The sequence below is a fragment of the Neodiprion fabricii genome, chromosome 1 (genome assembly GCF_021155785.1).
Source record: "Neodiprion fabricii isolate iyNeoFabr1 chromosome 1, iyNeoFabr1.1, whole genome shotgun sequence".
Lineage (NCBI taxonomy): Eukaryota > Metazoa > Arthropoda > Insecta > Hymenoptera > Diprionidae > Neodiprion > Neodiprion fabricii.
The window spans coordinates 33274219-33296514 of NC_060239.1; the positions used below are offsets into that span (position 1 = coordinate 33274219).

Sequence of the window (22296 nt, forward strand, 5' to 3'; positions counted from 1 at the left end):
GCGTCTGCTACAACGCTGCATGGCAATTTTTGCTGTTCGCAGGGTAGTAATTAGTACTAAAGTAGCGAACCAGTCTAGTCAATAAGCACCTTTTTTACGATTTTCAATTACAGTTCTCCTAAAAATATGGTTGAGGTGTCATTCGATTCAGAATCGCATCAAGTAACTTTTTGAGAAAATTCAAGATCCGCAACAAAAAATTACAAAGGTTGTAAGCAATTGAGTAACAAAAAAGGGTTTTTGTTTTTCGTGAATATCACGAAAACTATTGCAGATATCGCAAATGTAAACAAAGATTCATAAGGAGCAAGTAATTTCCTACAGGAAAGTCTAAACTTCCGGAACTCTACCACCAATATTTATAATTTTAATCTGGAGGTAAAAATAGCGCTGAAAACGGACGGTGTGATGACCGTGCGCTCGGCACGATTCGCTCATATTTCCAACAAAAAATCTTTTAACCCATTAAATATGAATATGCAGGGACGAAAAAAATTCAGGTACCATTTAGACACATGAATGAACAATAATCCGTAAAAAAACAATTTTCCGTGATTTTTCAATTAATCATGCTCTTGTTAATCAAGTCGTTTTTATAATTTGTGAATCAACATAAAACCCCTGTCATATTCCAACTAAGACCAGAAAATTTTTTTAACTTTTGGAATTCTTTCTTCAAAGGGTTTGAAGGAGATCCCCATTTGTAAACTTTTTCAATTTCGATTTTTCATGTTTTAATCAAAAATTTAAAGAATGAAAATTTTTAAAAATCAAACAGAGCTACCAAAAAACTTTTTTTCAAAATGTTTCGATTATTTCAGTTTCTAATCATTGAAAAATATACAAAAATAATAAAAATTTTTTTTTACTTTGATTCTTTAAAATATTGTTATAAACAAGTGCATTGTTTATGAGATTATCGAAAATTTGTTTTTGACGAATAGATAGTCGATAAAAGCAATGATTTTTAGGAAAAAAATCCTTTCATAAAACTAATTCCCTATAATTTTAAAACACATTTTTTAACTAACACCTTTTTTTCGTCGCTGACAATTAATGCTAAGAAACCATTATTTCTTTAAACATCATTATTATCAGTGCTCTTTCATATTCTGACAAAAAACGATTTCTTGTCCATATCCTTATTGTTCATTTAATAAACAATCTGTTATAAACAAATGAACATCCGTACTATATTTTTCTTCATGTACTACCAAAAAACACGAAAACAACCCTGCACAACTTTTTGATGAAAATACTTTTTTCCCATTTTTTACATCATTTCAAATATTCTCATGTCCTCGAGGTAGCCATTTTTTTCAAGCTAACCATAACTTTCAGATACCAAGTATTAAATGAAGTATAGTGAGTATTCAAAAAGTTTACAAATGGGGATCTCCTTCAGGTTCTTAGTTTGAAAATGACAGGAGTTTTTATGTTGATTCACAAATTATAGAAACGACTTGATTAACAAGAGCATGATTAATTGAAAAATTGGGGAAAATTATTTTTTTAAGGATCAGTGTTCATTTATATGTCTAAATGGTACCTGAATTTTTTCGTTCCTGCATATTCATACTTAATGGGTTAAAAGATTTTTTGTTGTAAATATGAACGAATCGTGCCGAGCGCACGGTCGTCACATCATCCGTTTTCAGCCCTATTTTTACCTCCAGATTAAAATTATAAATATTGGTGGTAGAATTCCGGGAGTTGGGATTTTCCCGTAGGAAATTTCCTGCTCTTTATGAATCTTTTTTTATATTTGCGATATCTGAAATAGTTTTCGTGATATTCGCGAAAAACGAAAACCCTTTTTTGTTACTTAATTCTTTATACCATTTGTAATTTTTTGTTGCGGATCTTGAATTTTCTAAAAAAGTACCTAGACGCGATTCCGATTCGAATGACACCTCAACCATATTTTTAGAAAAACTGTAACTGAAAGTCGTAAAAAAAGGTGCTTGTTGACTAGACTAAACGTTGTCAATCGAATGTGGCTCGCGTTGCCACGCTATTGGTCGAATCAAGCTAACGCGCGACGTCTTTTTTCCCGGACGAAAAGCGTCTGCTGCTGAGCTGTATGGCGATTCTTCCCATTCATATGGGTACTAATTGCTAAGCGAATAGTATCGCGTGCCAAATAAAAGGCTAGCAGTGCCAGTTCGATTTCATTCTCTAACGGTCGAAATACAAGTATTTCTCATTCTTGTGGGAACAGTGTGAAGAAGAGCATCAAAATGGATCACTTGTTAGCTGAGTGGGGCTTGGAACACATCGTATCCCTTCTCAAAGGTGAGTACAGCACTGTTATTATTTTATCATCAATTATCAAAGTACGCAAGTGCTTAATTTCGTATTTCCTTTTTCGAATACGATCCGCAGTTCCTAGTTTAAAATTTATAGTTTAAAAGTTTTTTTTTTTCTTATTCACCGTACACCTCGAACACAACATTCATTATATTTCCACAAGCATATTAACTCACTAATTCGTGCAGCTATCTTGAATCCCTAATAGACGTACCATTATTCATATGTGCACCCTAATAGGATATACAAGTCTCACATACCTATGTATACGTATATGTATATGCAGTTCTATTAGAGTAGGATCTATAGATCTCTTCACTTTGCTGTACACATATTATAGGTACAAACACAAAGCTGTGCCAATTTCTTTGTTAGTATATTCAATTGAGCTTTCCACGGGTAAGTTTGTAAAATAATGTATACATATGTACATTTTCAGTATAGTAAAACATGTGCATTTATATTATCGTATGCTGCGCGAAAAACATACAATGTACAATACAATTATACAAAATAATCGTCCGATTTTTTCTTAACTATCGATTTTTTCCTGTATGAATCGTAAAATTCACTGATTGTATATTTTTCGTATATTTGTATATACATAGCTCATTCGCGGAATGTAATGAATATTGGTGTTTCCAGTTTGCTGGCCTCTTTGCATGTTGATTCTTTTGCCTCTGTTTGTTATGTGAATACTTTGCGAATACTATTTGATCGACGTATAGTTTTCATACATTGTCTTGAAATTACACTTTTGTTTTCATATTTATCAGTCATTATCTGCATGATTTTGTCAATTTCTTATTTACTTTCAATTGCTTGTGTTATTTTCCAATTCAGCTGCGGGAATATCCCTATCCGATTTCCCGACCCTAAAATTCGACGACCTCAAACACGTTTTAACGAATGTCAACGATTTCGTATACTTCTTCGAAAAACTAGAAGGGTGGCGTAAGATTAATTCAGAACCGCAGGTACTACTAATCCTCCTTATCCTCTCATACTTTTATACGCTACTCCTTACTGTCGTTGCTGAGTTATCCTATAAATAGGTGATTTTATCATTTCATACGTCTATATACTTAGGTATAATTGTAAAAAATATAAAAACGCACTGAATGTTCATTGCATGTGAGGTGGCATATCCATCGTCGTAATATTTGCATACGTCATGCTGTACGAATAATTGATGTTCCACAGAATAAGATAATGTACTTAATTGAAGGTGCATTTATTTGAGTGTGTTATTCATATTATTGTCAGATTAACCAGAGGGTGGCAAAGTGGAGCGCTGGAAGCCTTCCATCCTTTCATTTTGAAAATTGTTCGTTAACCGACTCAATAATAGACCCGCAGAATTTTGATACACTGCCAGGTACACGAGTCATGCTCATATTTTTATATATATGATACACTGTGATTCAGAATTCGCGACGAACGTTTCACAATGTCAATCCTTGAAGTTGAACATGATGAAATGAAAAAATTGAAACGGAATTTTGGATCTTAATTTTGATAAGGATTGGAAAAAAATTGAGAAAAATTATTATGATTGGTATTGTTTTTTTTTTTTTTCAATTAAAAAAATAGTCGCCTTTCAGAGGAATTGTTTTTTTTTTATCTCAATTTTGACAACAAATGAGCCTGTGAAAGATTCGTCAAGAATTCGGAATCACCCTGTTTAGTTGAGATAGATAGCTGCAGATCCACATTATTTTTCGGGTTGATTTCGAGATACTTGATATTGTTTTTTTTTTTCTATGTAGACTTAAGCGAGTTAATATGTACAGGGCTAGAGCCCACTATTGTAATGCAGGAAAATATTGCAACGAATGCAGTACCCAATTCTGAAGGTCTAGAGTTATCGCAAAAGACTACCAGTAAATCTCCCACTCTTCTGGAACTAAAATCAGTTGAACAGCGTGAAAAACAAATACCCTGTACAAGCGGCACAATAAGTATCGCAGCTACTGATTCGGCACAATCGACGTCAAATTCCGACCCGGTCAAAAGATTGGTATGTTTTCACAGACCTTATCAAAAATATCCAATTAGGTATCTACAATTGCAGAATAATGTTCACCTTTCTAAAGGGAGACGCTGGACGCTTTATATTTATCAATCAATATTCCCCTTATATAACGTTATGGTATTTACCTCGAATATGCCGAAATTATTACGTCCTACGGAATCGATATTCGTACAACAATTGTACACCGTTCATAGATGGTTTTAAATTTAATTTTGGAATTGTTACAGTCTGCTTTACATACCAATTTTTATAGGATCTACAAACATTATTGCAAAAGGACAGCGATGGAAAAGCTATTTTAATGGTGTACCGTAAAACAGGATATTTAACATCACGCCTTCGAAATCTCTTGGTTCAAAAAATAATTAAATGCAAACAAGACGAAGCCTTTGAAGATATTTCGATTGGTGAAGTACTTCCTGAGTTCAGGTACATTGAATTGTTAACCACGGTATATTTTTTAATTCGGGTGTCATTGCAATGTAGGTATATGGGGTAGTCCACCACTCCTGAAACGAATTCTTGTATACCGATTCTCCTATAGATTGAGCAGTCTAAAATGTGCATTACTCTAGATTTCTTGTATGGCATTTTGCGGAGATGAGGGATTTTCACGTGTTTATACAGGCTACATGACGTACGAAAAGACTGATCTGGGCAAATCCATATAAATACAATTCTATATTGACAGAATTACAACAGATGAATTTAAAAGCTGGGCAAAAGAAATCCACGAAGTTTTTCCTACTGAATCCATAGCAACGTATTACATCCCTTATGCAAAAGTACAAGGACAGCGTATCTGTGCATCCGGAAAGCTCTGGGAACATTTCCACTACACCAAAACTTTATTGCATAAGAGTGGCCTGTTACGCAATAAGCGCAAAGATAAATACACCAAGCCGGAAGTAAACGTCGAAGAAACATGCGAAATTACAGGTGCTTTGATTTAAATAATGATTAATTTTTTGCACCATTACTGACATAATTTTTCTGGGTGAGTGATACGTCTAGATGTATTTTATAAATTGTTGTAGATGAGGATAATGATAAACTTAGCTGGCTGAAAACTTATATTGAACCGTGGGGTAACGTGGTGGAATATTGGGACAGAACTTATCACATCAGAAGGCGCAATTTAATCAAAGATAATACATCCGTTGCGGATTATATAAAAACGTACCGCTGCTTGCGGCAAGAGCTGGGAGCTGAATTGGTATGGATCAATTGGAAAGCCAAAACGTTAATCCGATCTATATCTATTATATTACGCGAAGATCTATATATATATATACACCTATATTTTATCTATATATATATATATATATATATGAACTGCACACATAACAACTATAAATATCGAATGAATTTTCAGATACATCGTGATTTTGAAAAACTTTATCCTGGAAAAAGTGATTCGCTGCTCAACAGATGGGATGCTATTCGCACACGGCTTTCTGAACTATTACAGGGTCCCCGCAAACCGAAAGGTTTGGATAACGAACTGCTGGTTAATAAACTGAAAACGTTGAGTCCTGGTAAGTAATGTATCTAAATGGTACGTGGACAGTAAAATTAGTCAAGTGTGGAATTAAAAGTCTGTATAGAATCACTATACGATGCAGGTGTATACACATACATAGGTATAATAAGCGGGGAATTTCACTTCAAATCGTCGAAGAAATGACTTGGTATGTCTCTTATATCGATTCACACTCTTTTTTACATGAAATATATAATATAAAACCATTAGATACGTATTTTGGTGTTCGTCTGAATTTTCTTTTTCAATTTGGAAGGTCGATTTAGCGTGGAATTCGCCAAATAGCATATTATTAGAAATATTTGCAGAGAATCAAGATGCCCTGATATTATACCTTCTACCAACATTGGTTAAAGCGACACAAATTAAATACCAGCCAGTGACCAAGAAACGAAAAATCGCGGATTCAGAAAGCAGTTGCAACAGCGTAGGAAAAGGACGAAACAAAAAACCGTCAACCTTGGAGTCACAGGAAGCATTTGTTTTACATGTCTATGTAAGTATATTGCTGCGCACGAAAGGGTACATTCCAACGTCATGGCACAAGCATTTGTGACGTTTACCGGGACATGGAATGTTACTGAATTTACACACGAGTGCTTCTTATGAATTTGGCTATAATGTGTGTGTAACTCACAAATTTGAGGCAGTTGATTTTTACATGTCATTTATAACTAATGATTACTTTGATTATTAATTTTCATTTATAACGGGTTACAGAATGCTGCGTCCGTGGAGCCGGCAATAGCTAATAAAAAGGCACAGCTACTACAGCAAGGACTAACGGCGCAACCCCACATAGTGCTTGTCGGACCGCTGGATAATATTCAAGCCAGCTATGTAGTGGTAGATGATGTCAGGTACACGACGACGTCTCCGCTGAGGGCACTAGATCTTACCTTTAAAACATTTTACGCTACCGATTGCCAGTATCCAATCCATGCGTTTCACATTTGGCTCTTCATTCAGAAGGTAGCATATGACATCACAAACACGGGTGACAAATTTGGTACCAATATAAATACCCTCATTGGAGAAGTGCTCTCTTATAATCAAGCCCTCTAGATTAACATACCGTAATGTCGTGCTTTGTGTGCCAGTGTATATTTCCTAGTAACTCCGAACTACTTCGGCACATAAGACTTTCACATCCAGCGTCCACTGTATTTAGATGTAACGAAGATTCTTGTCGGCGTGGTTTTTCTTTATTTAATTCATTCCGTAAACACAGACATAGAACACATTTTTTGGCAAGTACGCCTTCCTCGTCTTTAACAGTGCCCAATAACTTTCCTTCAGTCAGTAGCCTAGAAGGTACGACCGATCAATATAACGATTCAAATTCCACATCAAAGATTGATTCAAAAAATTTCGACTTCCAGTCACAGTGTGCGTCGAACGAATTAGGTGATGATAGTATTGCGGAGGTATTGCATGCGTTAGACAATTCAGACTGTTCATCCAGAACGTCTGATGATGAAGAACCCGATTTGATAGTACCTTCAAATTCTGTCACTCCTAGTATATCTACGGACACACTCACAGAGAAATTATGTAAATATTTAATGGAACAAGCAAGTCATTTCGTAAGCAAGTTATACAATTTGTCCGATTTACCAAGAAAGAGAGTACAGTTCATAGTAGAGGAAGTCACTAACCTAGCCAATGGAAGTGCTGCATATGTGGTACGAGACCATGTACTAAGTCGTTTGAAAGCTCTGAATGAAAATCCTGAAAATTTATCCGAAATAACTGCTTTGTTCGATAAACTCGCAAATCCATTCAAAAATTTCGAAACTGAGTACTTTCGTTTCAAATACTTTATTTCATCTGGAAACTTAATTCTACCGGAACAAGTTCTACTTGGTCAAAGAAATGAATATAGAGAAGAGAACGGTGTACAAAAATTGATACATATTCCTGTCACTGCCGAGTTCGTACCCATTCGCCAAGTATTCAAAAAGTTTTTTGAGATGCCAAACGTGTTTCGGGACACGATGAATTACCTTCAACGTCTTCACGAAAATTCGGACATAATTTCAAATTTTGTGCAAGGCTCATTTTGGAAAGAGAAAATGTCAGCATTTGAAAATAAAATTGTTTTACCTCTGTTCTTATACTTTGATGATTATGAAAATAACAATCCTCTCGGGAGCCATGCTGGAATAGGAAAGTGTGGTGCTGTGTATCTGAGTATACCTTGTTTGCCAGCTGAATATCAATCGAAACTTGAAAATATTTTCTTATTCATTCTATTCAATACCATTGACAGAAAAGTGTTCAAAAACAAAATAATTTTTTCTCGAGCTATTGATGAACTTAAATTTCTTAGAGCACAGGGTATAACGGTGTCTACTCCAATTGGAAATATACACATGTACTTTGAATTGGCATTAATATTAGGTGACAATCTTGGTATGCATGGGATGTTGGGCTTCGTGGAGTGCTTCCGAGCGAACTTTCCGTGTAGGTTTTGTTTGGTTCATAGAGATCAAATCAACAGCACTTTTGATGAACGATCCTGCGCCTTGCGAGATATTTGTAATTATGACTATGGTTTGACATTAAATGATGTAAGTCGTACAGGAATCGTGGAGGAATGTGTTTTTCACGAACTAGGTAATTTTCATTCAACTCGCAACAGATCTGTAGATCCAATGCATGATCTTGGTGAAGGTATATGTCCACGTGACGTTTCAAAGGTATTACATTACTTCGTATGTGTTGTCAAATTATTTACCTTGGAAGAACTCAATTCGAGAATTAATGGATTCCATTATAGTTTTCACGACAAATCAAACAAACCACCTGAAATCACTCTCGCACGTTTGAAGAGCGGTTCTTTGTCGATGAGTTCTTCAGAAATGTTCATCTTTGTTCGAAATTTACCACTTATTATCGGTGATTTAGTTCCGGAAGGAAATATACACTGGCAAATAATCATACAATTAAAAGCCATAATTGAAATTATTTTGAGCAAAGCACACCAACCGACAACACATGATTATTTGGAAACATTGATCACTGAATATTTGACACTAGTTTCCGAATTGTTTCCGAATTCTCTGACACCAAAACACCACTTCCTACTTCATTACCCTCGGATTAATGCTCAAATGGGTCCATTATGGAAACTGGCTTCAATGCGGTACGAAAGTAAGCATAGAGAGGGAAAAATCACATCTCACGTTTCGATCAGTCGGGTTAATGTTTGTAGAACCATAGCTATTAAACATCAACTTCAACTAAATCATCGGTTAATGAATTATGTTCCCTACGCTGAATATGCCCATGGCCTGACGCGGAATGTCCTTTTGACCAAGTTACCTAACTATGCAGATTTTTGTCCCGCATTGCCATTAAATATCAGTCAAGATGTGAATGTGACCGAATGGATAGAATTTTCAGGCCAACGGTTAAAGACTAATTCGGTATTAGTGAGCGCTTCCAAAACTGGTCCGAAATTTTTTATTATTAAAACTATTTTCCTGGAAAAAGAAAATCAAGTTGTTCTGGTGGCTAAAACTTTAGAACAATGCTTTTTCGATGTACATTATCAAGCCTATAAGGTTATACCTACAGATGAAGATTCATGGTGTTGTACTACATGGTCACAGTTTCGGTATGCATTTCGAATATCGCATATAGTTGCGACAAATAACAGCAGTTCCTATGTTATAAAGAACTGGTATTAGTTTTTAAAAATAGTATAAGTATTGCAAACACGTACCTGCATAGTATATACACATATACAGCTTGTTCAATAGATAATGGTTCTATTTTGGACGCATCGGACTTTTTTGTAAATAAACCCTACGCCAAAAAAATTGTATTTTGATCTCTGCCTTCACTTCCTCAAATTTATATAAGAGAAAATATAACATTCTTAAGCATATGTTAATACAAGTTTTGTTTTTGTCTACAACGATAACGCTTGCGATTGGAAACACGTCAAGAAATAAATTTTCTAACTAAATATTTGCTGATATATGTTTCAATTGAAACTTCTGATAATTATGGAATATACATCGATCGAATATTTGTTTAGACTTGGATGACTAAATTTTGGATAATATGAATAGTGAAAAATGGTAATTACTAGACCGATTAATAATATCTATTCGAAGAATATCAATCATCACTCTACGTATATGAGGAACTACTCCACATACATATAGCAAATCTTACTATCACCAGAAATGTGTTGTCTCATATATTATTGACGTAGATATTGCCATGCAACGTAAAGTATAGTCACAAGGTGTGGGTACGAATAGTTCACCATTGGAAGGCAATTGCTGCAAGTGAGAGACGTATTAAGTCACATACTTATATACTGTGTAATGACATACACTACTGCGAAGTTTATCCTATCAAACCAGTGAATGATGCTAATCAAATATGTTACCATTCCTTCACAGTTCTACATCTCGGTAAAGTACGCATTGTACACTTTCAGATACTCATTCAAGTGATGTCTGATATCTTGCAATGCATCGTTTGCCATACATATAAGGACAATCCGCTAAAAACCTTGATGGAAATATGGCTGCGCGTGTATGTCATATGTTACCAGAATATTTATGTGTCCCTCAACTGCCATACAAATTTGGGTAATGAAAACCTAGATTTCGGGCTTACAATACCCGAAAATCGAACTCAATTTCTCTCAGTGTTGTACGTCGCGCCAGCAAATATCACCATCAGAATCTCGGGAACATAATATTCACACGTGAGCGCTATAGATGAATTTTTCTATACCCTCTACGGAGACTTTTCAATGCGCACCGTAACACAAAGCAGCGCGCACAATAAACTCAAACTCAGACTGAAAATGAATACCGTCGTCGTCGTTGGGTTTCATCGTTATGCAAGAGAAGCTCCATCCAAAGCGTGTACCAACCTCCTATAAAAGTTAGATTGAATAATGCACGTTGTTCGGAGAACGGTTCGAAGCTTTCGCATGATATGGGAATGGTTTTAAATAAGAATGCAGAAATTCGATTCTTTTGTTTTTACCGCAAAGTTTGCTTGCGGTATGGATAATAATAGAACACGTATTTCGCATTTGCCTAGAACCGCGAGACTCCTCCTCGTATGACATCGTAAACGTGCTTGTCTAGCGTCTGGAGAAATCTCGACGTGGCAACTGAGGAAACACCTTGCAAAATCGAAGACCGCGCTAGATTTCGTCGAAGAATTCGATGCCGTTTGTTTTTTCTCTTTCTTTTTTTCATCCTCTTTCAATTATTCACCGTATATGCTATACTTTTACATACCCATGCGAGAGAAGGTCGCCGTTGACGCACGTGGATAACGACGTACAATGACGGAAGTCATCCTCCGGCAGTTATTTCCTTATTGCACAACGCATGCACACACACACACACACACACACACACGCGCACGCAAAACGTACTGCGAATTACACACCGCAAACGTGACCACAATACACGCAACTACGTTACAATTGCAATGACAAGTCCAGTTTTCTATTATTATTATTATTATTATCATTATCGTTATATTACAATAAATTAAGCGTATATATTTCTTTTAAATATTTTCACACGTGCGTGGGAAAAAAAAGGCGCGAAGCAAAAGAAACTTAGCGCGTGTCATTGTCGCGCGTGCCTGCGTGGGGAAAATCGGACGTACATGGGGGTCTGACTCTCGAGCTGTAGCCGATAAGGCGATCGTACGTACGTATAGGTATACCTAGTATTCGTAACCGTTATATACTCGATGCGTAACGCAACGAGACTGTAACCTTGATAAAATGTTAATTCGCATCGTTTCTCGGTGCACGTTACTTCCTAGCCTTCCCCGAGCATCCAGGCATGCTGGTGTAGTAGTACCGTACTGCTATAACCACTACCGTAACCATCACGAGACAATTTCCCGCAAATTCACCTCCGCTAAATTATTCCCTGACGCGATTATTATTATACGTATCCTCTATCCGTGTAACGTGTTTTACCGCGTAAAATGACATCCAGGTACTTTGGGTATACCGCCATGATATTACATACTAACGTACGAATGTACTGGGAAACGCTGGCTTGCAAAACGTTCAGGCTGCCGGTAACGACCATTAGTACGGGTAGGATACAAGGGATACAGGTAGACAATTTTCGCAACGCGTAGTTAGATCGGTGATTACGTACACTTTGCAGTTTCCTCCAGGTTTTCAAGCCCACTCTTCAAAATATTCGCCCGTCACCGTCTAATCCGCTCGCTTCGCTTAAATTACGAAAAACGAACGCGTTCCTACTCTAACGCGTAACCCCGTTGTACCTTAAACGGAGGTTTCGGAAGCTGGGAGAGATTGAGCATAACGACGGTAATTGTCCAGAGATAGAATTTGAATAACCTGGCATCGCGAGACACGTCCGCCGCTCCATACCCTCGGCGTCCATAACTCGCGGGTCTGTCTCGTCTGTTTCTTACCCTAAAAATAGCGACAAAGGACGTTGGCGTTGCGGTGCCGTTGCAGCCAGCAGTTTTGCCGGTTGGGCGGCACCGCCAGAAGAAGAAACCCGAGGCAGCAACGTGCGTCTGCAAGCAGCAGCTTTCTCAGCTACATCGACACCGATGCCTGGAGCAACGGAACCTGTCTGAAATGCCGCGACCAAAAATACTCAAAAAACATCCCCCCCGCTACTCTGGCAGCGAAAATAGAGCAACGTTACCAAACAGACGCCACACGACTCTCGGACAGCGCACCACCCACCGCGTTATTTCACGTATACCGGTGTATGTACACGGCATAGAACAACGATGCTGTTTATCCTCCTACAACCTCCGAACGATACCTACGCACAGGATATGCGCTCTCGGGGCTGTCACGCTTCGAATGATTCGAAGTACATCGCGAACCGTATAATGGTTACCACGTGTGGAGATGAAAAAGTGCAACGTTCAAGGTTGGCATCAGTCACTTCTGGGTCGATTCTCTTTCGTGACACACGAAGTCACTTCGGAAAGAACAACGCTCGATGAAACGAATGATCCAAGAATCAAGTAGATAATTAGACATTTGGGGCCGAAGCAATATGATTCGTGCGATGACTTTACGATGACAACAAGTCGCTTCGACCAACTCAAAAGAGCATCGCTATTTTAATTTTTTCAATTCCACAACTTGCCAATTCCCCACGAGCACACTTCAGTGAAATGGGAATGAGTTTAAGGGCGGGAGTTTACTGCTTCCAAGTTCGAACGAAAATCAAGCTGACTTGGCAGCCCAGAAATTTGTACGATATTCGTAGCTTTCGCCGCGTATGAATGTATCATCGTATCCTCAGCGTGGTAACGTATGTATGCATCGGTATCGTGCATCGTCGATAAATCGAAGATATCGCGGGAGATTTTAATCTCTGCACAGGTATGTATGTACATGCCGCGACCACCACGTGCAGCCTAGAAGGCGGATTTATCGACGTTGCCACGTTTTGTTGTTGCAGCATCGTATATCTGCACAACACACATATCTAATATCTGCAAGTAACGTGCACAACGGTTTCCATACAGTATATAAATACGTAAGTGTCGGTTCGTTGTTATTATCATTATCGAACTGGGTGGTTCGATCGATTTTATACGGTTTACTGACTACGAGTTTGGTACAGGGTACATGGTATAACTTTCATAGAAACGTACCAGACGTCGTTGGTCGGTTCGTGCATAATGCAAGAAATAAGAAGGCGGAGAAAAATTTCAAGGAATGCCACTGTTGATGCATACCTATACGTTTAACTCACTCGTGTACACACGCATTTCTTGGCGTTTGTATAAATATATACAGACATCCGATACCCTGGCACATGGAACTAGTATCAGGCGGGGACTTTCTCCTGGCTGCAACGTGCATTGACTTACCTCATGTATCTTCGGTGCTATTCACTATTTACGCAGTATATCCACAGAAGGGGCGGGACTCGCTTCAATTACGTCTTCGTAACGCGTATAAATGTAGTTGAAAGTTGAAACACTATTAATTTAACTACGATTTTTATAAGAAATTTTATCACACGATAGATCGTATCGAGTCGCAGTTGTGGCTCCAAGTATTTTACATGACCTCGTCGTAACGTGTGCATAAGTTTATACTGTACGTGTATGTATGTATGTACGTACACATGCTGGCATATAATGATGTTATCAATGCGGACAACCGCAGTGCGTATATACGTTGCAAACGTAACACGTATTTCCGCACAACTCCCAAGCTGCGATAATAGCGTACGGCAGAATGATTATCAATTATTATCCCAACAACGGGGCCGGGGGGGGGGGGGATATAATACCGGTAATATCGATGTTCACTGTCTGGTTTTGCCATAAGCCAAGGTCACATATATACCTGATACAAGAAGCTGCGTAGGCGCCAGAAATTTTTACGACACAAAAATTGAAGTTGCGCTTGATTGTTTGAATAAACACCTCTACAATGTTTAAATGATAAAATAATACGCACTGTACTTTCAATTTGACGAAGAGAATTTCTCCTTGCTTATACAAGAGATAAAATAAAACATTTTTTTGCGGTGACAAATCCTTGAAGACACTTCATACTAACTTCAAATCACTCGCCGCTAAACAACGAGATAAAAAAACACATGCACACACACGCCCGACAGATAGAGCTAGCGGGTAAAAAATTTCATTGTCCCGAATGTTCTTTTTTTTCAAATTCTTTGTCCTTGCGGGTAGCGGTTAAATAATTTCAGACTTGTCCTTTTTAAATACAGGGTATATTATTGGGTTGGCATTATACGGAATGTTACGTATGATGTATAGCGTGTATACACCAAACTTTGCCGTAAACGTCACACGTCGTTCAGCTGACATTCGGAGGCCAAGGTTAAAACTGGCGTCTGCCTTTGTGTGGAGGCCGTGGAACGAATTGGTTTTTATACAAGTCCCCCCCCCCCAACCACCTTACGAAACTGACGACGATGACGACAACTTGGCAACGGTGTTAACATAAATAAAATTAGGCATCAAAAGTAACACAAACTGTTGCGACTGTAACAACACCGTGCCAGAGAGGCTGAAGAAACATGTGGGCAGGTCACCAGTTGCTTTAAACACGGTATAATTATATATTATGTTATGTATTATATACATCCGTGTAACGCGCTGACTTTTCCATTTCCACGATCGTCGCGGCTTACGCTGCTAGTTCGTTATAATGCACGGAAAATGTGTTTTATACGAGGTAGGAATGTGCGCGTACTTCAAGTTGGATATTATACCATCACCACCCAGCAGGGTATGAAAAACATTATTTCGTTCACTTCCCTCTTGCTCAGTTTCAGTTACTCTCCCTATTTGACCTTCGTCGTAGAGCAAGTTCTTTGTAATGCTCTGTGATCTGCTATACCTTGTCTAATTTGCATTGTTATGAATATAAATAAACTGCTATTCTGCTCTATTTTTCTTCAATTTCTTTATTTTATTTACCTTTTAAAATGTGTACTTCGTTTATGTTTCAATCTACATTCTTTCGTTCGTTCGTTCGTTAATTTATTCTTTTCACTTGAAAACAATCGATGGATGAATGATTCGGATAAAATGCCTTGCACTTGGTTTCCGTTCGTGGACACAAAACTGTATACCTATGTACATGCCTCCGTGTTTCTACGAGCAAACAAACTCGTCCGGTATGCGTACGTATTACTATACTGTATACATAGTACACGTACACGATGCTGAATAGATAAAGCCGGATGTTGGCTCGATATACAATTTACGTAATTTTAAACGCGACTGACAGGGTGGATAATTTCACGTCATAAAAGTTAGCGAAGAGTAGATAGTGCCGCAGGCTTTCATTCGTGCAATTCGTTCTTGTCGCACGATTCTATCGTCTGTACTTATAATAATTCTTTTAAAAAATTCACGGATAAAACGGTATGACCAAAGTTTAAAATACATAGTTACCATATATCTGATGATAGATATAATTTGGCGAACTGCAAACGGTATCGTTGGAAACCAGATAAAAATCAATTGAAACCAGCGTGTTACTTCACAGTAAAATACGTGTAACGGTACATTAGATATACATAAATTGGTAGTACAGTAGTATACTTTGTGGTGAAAATGGATGGAAAAATCGTTTTCGAATAATGATCATAAACGTACTAATAAAATATTTCGAAGAGAAAGCCTGCGATAGTCACAACCTTATAACAAAAGTTTTCCACGCAGCTACCTCTCGGTAAACAAAACATATTCTCATGTTTACGATTGTTCGTAATTTGAATTTTTCTTCTGATTTTCCAGGAAAAAACGACATCTTTTCACGCACGTGATGAGAAAAGAGTGAAATCGCGCAGACATGAAGTTTTTGATTATAAATGTTTCAACACTTGAAAGAATCGAATATCGTAACACCGAGGTATAATCGTGCGACGGTACTGCGATGAAAGAGTACAAGCAGTAACCGTACAATGACGATGCCTTAATGGATAGCGAAGGCGTATGATTGGCTCTTTAATTAAGGCAGTTACGTCTGCTTGTGCAAATGGAATAATCACCAATTTCATTCGTCGAAACATGGTTCGTGTTTTTATTGTTTGACATTGTCATGCGTCCTGTCGATGATGTTTTATATCGCATGTCTTACATTTGACACACTCACCCCTCCCAGGGTGATTTTGAATAGATGAGTAACGCGTTTTTGACCAATATTTTACCAACCATATTTCACCAATGCGATGCATCGTCAGTTTGGGTTTGCGTTAACGAAGACGAAGAAGAAAAAATAAAAAACAATATCCTACACATATAATAACCTAAGGCAGGATGTGAGTTGTTAAATACCTTGGCTGCTAGTGAAAACAACAAATGAGACATGTTGGGACAACCTCTGGAATGGTGTAACATGAGAGTTGAAACAAGCAAATAATAACACAATGAAAATTGTAAAATCCTAATAAATTGTGTTTGCATACGCGTAATTGTTACTGCAGACGGATTTCATATGTACGATTCTACAGCCTTGCTCGTTTAAATATTTAAATAATGACGACGAAGTAGGTATTCTTGCATAAATAGATTCAAAGAATGTATGTAAAAAAAATTACCTGAATGGAATACTTATAGTTGTACGATGACGATTTTTCGGCAACAGTGGCATCGATTTGCCTAATGCCTGCACTTACCAACATTCGGTCGTACCTACGTGTACGCGTCGTGCGGGAATAAAGTGGAAGACAGAAAAAATAATAAGAATGCAAAGAAAAAACACAATTCCGTCAGATTGTGTTGGCGATAAGCAAATAAAAAACAAACTCAGTCTCCTCGCACACATGTAAACGAGCCTCAAGGCAAATATTTTCAATTCCGTGTGCCCGCAAGTACGTTTAACGTAATTCGCCTTCTGCGCCGGTGCGAAGCGCATATCTTACCTAGATATCTGCAGTGCGTTTACCCACGTGTACGTAATAAGTATTAGACCCGCCCACAAAAATCGCCATACGAATTAGAGTCCGTTTTTGATAAGAAACAGTATATAATATACAATAGAAGCGTGAATGTCGATTCTTCATCGTCGGCGCGATGGTCTGTCGCGAGCTGTATAAGTATAACAATCGCATAAAGTTCGCTTCAACAAATTCACCGAGTCACCGCAATCAAGGACTTTGTGAATTCTCTTTCCACAATCGCCTCGTCACATGACTTGCTACAATATAGATTATAGATTTGAGACACCAGCGGAGCGCGCAAACTACGTAGATATGTATATATCTAGATAGATAGTTGTTTCATGTACCTTATGTATAAAGGTCAGTCCGTACGTACGAAAAATATCTCTCCGGCTTGTCCAACGAAATGGCAGCAGCGGCAAACAATGACAACTACAATACGTAACACCGTCACTTGCACAGTTTTATATATATACACACCGTAGCTTCTTCCAAGTGTACGTAAAACGTAAATTGCAATTGAGTGCTGTAACGAAGAGAGGAAGAATATTCCTGACCTCGGCGTTACGCTTCTCTTTATATAAACGCGAGATCGTTTCATTATTTGACTTCAGTCTATAACGTGCGACGACGAAGCAAATATACAATTATAAATTATGTATACATGTGTGTGTGTGTGTGTGTGTGTGTATGTATAATGACAAAGTCGACACTAACACCTTGGTGTGAATTGCTGCAGTCGCATGATTGTGTATACGTCCGCAGACACGGTGTGTGGTTGAAATATTTGAATTGAATTCAATTAACGCTGACGCGTTGCAGGCTATATAAGGCCGCATATTGCATGCGACGTGTGTACGTTTATGTCTGTACGTTCTTTCATCTGTCGTTGATCAGAGCGAAATCATTAGAACCCAAATCGAGGCCCTCGAGAGACCTGCTGCTGCAACAAGCGACGCATTGCGATATTATTTAGTTATATTAACCAACGGGGAAAACGTTACGTAACCTACGCTATAAGCCTGCAGTTACATAACAAGTTCGAAATTTAGTTCGGTTATAATATACGTATATGCATAATATAATTGCAATCATGTTTACATGGTGTGTGTTTGTTGTACCACTGTATTACCGTATGCACCGGAGCTGATTGGAATTGCCAACCATCGCGCATGTGTATTTATTAAACTAGCGTAGAGAAAATTCTGTCGAAAAGCAATGTAATTATATTTATCCTCGTTATTGTACTTATTTTTCGTTTTTCAACGCCATGCGCATTATCGTTCGTTCCCGCTGCAGGCTTCAAATGCAACTCCCATGCGCTCTGCATGCAGCACGTGCGGCAAAACAGTATCCTTATTATAATTTTTTTTTTTTTCCTTTTCTTTTTTCTTTTTTCTCCCGCTTTCATTACACTTGATCACGAGCCAACGAAGTCGGCGGAGCTCGGCAGAAGAGATTAGACCGTGTTGCAGCACGTAACGGTGTAACCGGATCGCCTTCGCAACTCTTATTCGATCGCATCAAGCCTTTCGAGCACGATAGTCTCTCTATCTCTCTCTCTCTCTCTCTCTCCTGCAGGACTATCGACGTGCACGGGGATATTGTTATTATACCTGTATACCTATAGACTGACGTACAACATTCGTTACATATTTATATCGGTAATAAGACGCTGCGGCATCAAGAATGCACGACAGGGTAATAAAAAAAAAAAAAAAAAAAACTTGGTAATTTCAGCACGCGAATATGATCGGATTAGCAAAAATAAGATTGCCTGCATGAAAGATCTTCACCGTACTACGTATAAGAATTGAAATTATAGTTTTGATCTATTCCTCAAGAATACATGTCTGTAATTATGCATGTACGATATTTAATCATCTACATATTAAACGAATTCTGATCACGTCCGACCTACGGAATTGCGGGATACAGGAATTGTTACGCTCCGATGCCGAAGATTCGAGGTAAAAATGAGAAGGAAAACGAAAAAACTATCAATTCGAAAAGAAAACGAGAGCGTTTGGTTACGAGTGAGAGTTAATCGATTAGATTTTCAAGAAATCAACCATTCCGAGCTGCAGATACGAAGCTGTTTTTTGTAGCAGGACGCGGCATCGTCTCATTTATTTTCGTTAGACCTTGTCGTCGATTTGTCATTTTACTCGTCCTTGCAGCTCGGTATACGATATATTTTCATATCACGAACATCACCAGCTGCAGGAACAACCTCTAATACTGATATGCGGTTTCGAAAAAGGGCTGACTAAGCGTTGAATTAAATGTCGTCTGTTGGTTATTGCAATTAGATGGAAATACCTCGAACAACGACGTGACGTCAATTTCTTATCAAATAAAGCCTCGCGCTTCAACATTTGGTATTTTCAACATTTTCGCAGCGAACGATTTTAAATACCTAAAAAAAAAACAAGTTGCTGAATAATATCTTGTACGTACATAACTAGACCTCGATTCCAAGTTCAGACGTCCAAGCAATTACGCTTCAGTTCAAAGTCCTACGAATAGTTTCTACAAGTCAAGTTTTCGTTTCAAAATTACATACAATCTGCAACGAATGCCAGTGTACGATAAATCTGCATGCCAAACCTTCATCGGGAGGCTCGGTAACCGGGTGAAGTGAAATGCCATCGGGTTGTCTTCTGGCTTGCAAGCAAGGCTCGCCTTTTTCTTCCTCCGTAACACAACGCTCTCAGGTCGATTGCTCATCGCTGTGCATAGTGCACTTTCCCGCCATAAAGTTCGGCTCTTCGGTAGGTACACGTTATATACGTACATAATTCACATACCCGTAAAGATAATTTACACAATGGATGCATTTACCGGCCGTCTAAGAACACAGCGACGCCATACTTCACTTAGCTGGCTATATTACAGCAGCTTTCTGATGAGAGGAGTTTTTGCGCACCATCGTTCGCACCGATAATGATGAATACAGGCAGACGGTGGCGTAGACGGCACAATGAATTGAAAATATCATCACTGCATGAGGTATATTCTTAGTACATTATTTGATAACTGTAATCGATCTCCGAGAGTTAAAAAAATCTAACAAATCTTTCGCACAAAAAATTTCTACGAACAATCGGGGTCTGTAATTTTTTTTTTTTTTCCCCGCACCTCACATTATAAAAAAAGTTCAGCTGATCTTTTTCAGCTTAATTGTTGGTACATCGATAAAAAAAAATATAAAATAACAGAGAAAGAAGAAAAACTGCACAACAAAGATTCGAGTTCGATGAATTTATCAATTTACGACGTCTAGACGATGCTGCACTTTTTAAGCGTACAATACTTTTTATTTCATTGCTTGTAACCTGAATGCGGATCTCACCTGTAGACGTGTAGAATCTGACATCTTGTAAGACGAGAGAAGGTATGTATTATAAAATAAACACGGCCTACCTACACATGCTCGAATTCCGTGCCGCACCTCTGTTACCGATGTATAGATTATTAGGCATTTGAACCAGGTACCATGCCTGAATCTTATATGGGCATACGTATCGTTACTCCGTCCATAAGCAAGCCCGGTGGGTATAAATAAGTAAAGCAGGGAGTAGTGACGTGGGCAGTATATTGACGCAACACTACAGTAGCAGCAGCAGCAGTACTTTGGTAGCGAAAAAAGAGGGCAGCGTCGAATTAAAAGAGAAGCCGTACGAGGAAGAGAGAAAATTAACGACAGCGAATAAAAGTAAAAAGAAAAGGAAACCGATTGGGAAGTAGAAATAAAATTTAAAAAAAAAAAAAAAACAATCAACCCAAATTGGTCAACTTGTCAAATTATCGTTACATCGACTATAACTACGTTACGTTGTTACATTGTTGCGTAACCCAGACAAGGTAAACGCGCAGCTAGGAACATGACCGCGTGTGTATAAAACACAGTTTGACCGAGGGGACCGTACCGATTATTATGTAAAGTGGCCGTAATTTGTTACGAATTAGAAGCGAGCGATTCGATCTATCTACCTTTATGTACAACGTCGCATGTGAGGGGATTAAGTACCCGTAGCTGGATATATACAGTAGCGCTCAAAAGTATTTTGATGATATGAAATTCGTAAATACTTTGATCAATCGTCTTTCTTACTTTTCTTTATTTTCACTTTATTTTCGAGCAATCGGGAGTCAACTTTTAACAATTACGTAGAACATCAAATTTCTTTCAACGAATAATATTATTGATTTTTGTAGTTTATACCTGCATGTAATTAACTCAATTACTATCCTTGTCGAAATACTTCTGAGCGCTACTGTATACACACGCGTGACAAATGCATATTGACATTTTCTACACAGTATGAGACATGACGAAGTACTTGCGAGTTTGCGCCGCGACGAAAAAACACGACAAAAATAAGATTTGCCCGCAAGCGAGGCCGCAACTCAACATCGACGCAACGAAATAATCGTTACGTACAATGTATAAAAAATACATGAAAGTAATAAAAAATAAAAAGAAATAATCATAGCTCCGCAGGCTGAGAAGAGCAGTTGTCAATCATCGTCAGCCGCAGTGTACACGAGAGTTTGCCGAGACGGTACGACAGGTGGAAATTGAGAAAAAGAAGAGAAATGTTGAAAATTGAAGAACTCTTGCCGTGGAGTGGAAGGAATTGTTTTTTCTTTTTTCTTTATTTTCATCCTATTTTAGTCTTGTACACAGTTTCGTCGTTTTGTATACCCGCCTCCGCTGTTGCATGTATGTACATACATATAACAGTTTTGCGCAAGAGAAGATGTCGTACCGTCGGAGTTGAACTCCTGGCGGATGGCCTGACCTGCATGGCAGCGAAGCGCGCTCGTCTATGACGGAGAAATAGAGAGAAAGAGAAAGAGAGACGGAGGAGACGACAGATCGAGCGATGAATATGGTGCTGAGTAACAGCAGGAGTATACGCATACCTCTATATATATATATACACGCGCGTATATACGTATAT

The 22296-nt window shown here is 38.1% G+C and overlaps 1 protein-coding gene and 1 long non-coding RNA gene across 2 annotated transcripts in view; one reads left to right on the forward strand and one right to left on the reverse strand.

Moving 5' to 3' along the window:
- LOC124184349 (protein split ends-like) overlaps positions 1-22296 on the reverse strand; it is a 121752-nt gene that overhangs the window by 54816 nt on the left and 44640 nt on the right. The window lies entirely within an intron of this gene.
- On the forward strand, positions 3595-5276 carry LOC124184387. The gene is made up of 3 exons (XR_006871181.1): positions 3595-3688; positions 4599-4774; positions 5037-5276. It is a non-coding gene; the product is annotated as an uncharacterized LOC124184387 (long non-coding RNA).